Raw genomic sequence first — 1,729 nt, forward strand, 5'->3', positions numbered from 1 at the left:
TATCATAGACGGTGTGAAGAGACCTTTTAAGGAATTTGGTTTTTTCATCACTTTCAAGATGTAATGATTTGAATTCACTACATTGATTCAAAAAGATATAGATTTAGTAAAAAGAGAGAAGTTAAAAAACAGACAATGAATTAAAAAATAAGAACACTTACACAAATTACTTTCTGACTTCGTCACAACTATCAAGTACAAACCATTGTAGATATTTTCTCTCCTTTATACCTAGCCTTTTCATTTTCATTGTGCTAGTCGGTCAACATTTAGAGTGAAACACCCATAACTTTGTTTCTTCTATGACAACATCCTCGTTTCTTTCGAGGTGATTGAATCGGGTCTCTACATCTTTAAGGTGCATCAAACAAAATGATAATGCCTCTTTAGTGACATAACCTCAACTATAGAACCTTCCGGCTCGCCTTGTTTCTGAAATATTTTTTAGTTTTTTCATATACCTTTCGAAGGGATAAATCCATCTTATACATGTCGGTCCTCCGAAAATAGCTTCATTAGGTAAATGCAAAACTAAATAAACCATAATATCAAAAAACACAAGAGAAAAAGATCACTTCTAATCTGTATAATATTTAAATAATGGCTACTTTCGCTTCTTTCATATCCTTCACCGATAGTCTTCTCAAGAAAAGTTGCTTAAAAATGTAAAAAGTTCTACTATCGGTGTATAAGTACCTTTAGGGAAAATCCCTTTAACTCTAATGGGTAACAAATGTTGCATAAGATATGAGTCTGAATAGACTCGCCGAGTCGATGAGCCGACTCGACGGGTCGGTTAAGGTTGTCCCGATAAGCTGGACTGTGCAATAGCTCGGTGAGTTAGGGGTTAACTCGACGAGTTAGACCTTCACGAGACTTCTGAGAAACGAGTAGACTCGACGAGTCACATGAGTGCACTCGACGAGTCAGGTTAAACTTGGACTGTTGACTCGAGTTTGACTTTTGTTGACTTTAGGGTTTGGTCAACATGAGTAATGGAGACCATGGAAGGGTAAAATGGTCCTATTCCTATTCCAAGAGTTAAAGAGAAAGAGAAAACAACCTTTGGAGTATCTCAGTATGAGTAGAGTATTAATTAGAGATAATTATCCTATGTGTTAAGCGGAGGCTGGTTTAAAGATTTCTGAGTACAACACTTTTACTTGCTAGCTTACAAGGTGAGTCTTCTCACTATACTTACCAAGAGTGGTATCCTTGTGTGTCCGAGATGTTGATTGTGCTTACATGTTTATCTTAATATTCTGCATTATGTCTTTCTGATTAATGCTGAGTGTTATTATTATGAGCTTATTGAGTTGAGGCCGGAGGGTCCCACTGAGACACATTGACTAGAGGGTCTTATTTGAGTTATAGCCTAGAGTGGCTAAGGAGCCGTGTGTGGTATTTTGGAGAACGCACTAAGCTTCGTGCTTACCGTTTTATGTGTTATGCGTTTCAAGTACTTCTCAGGATCACGGGAAGGCGCCGGCTTGATTGTACACACATCAAAGTTTGAGTTATGATTAAGAGGATCCTGAAGTTTTGATATATATATATATATATATATATATATATATATATATATATATATATATATATATATATATATATATATATATATATACAATTTTTTGATATGAGATTTGATGACTTGACAATGTGACATTTTTGTGATTTTATTATTGCGAAAAATGTGTTATTAAATTGAAAAATCTGGTTTGAAAATTTA

Source organism: Lactuca saligna, chromosome 5 (genome assembly GCF_052625555.1).
Source record: "Lactuca saligna cultivar CGN05327 chromosome 5, ASM5262555v1, whole genome shotgun sequence".
In the NCBI taxonomy this organism is placed as follows: domain Eukaryota; kingdom Viridiplantae; phylum Streptophyta; class Magnoliopsida; order Asterales; family Asteraceae; genus Lactuca; species Lactuca saligna.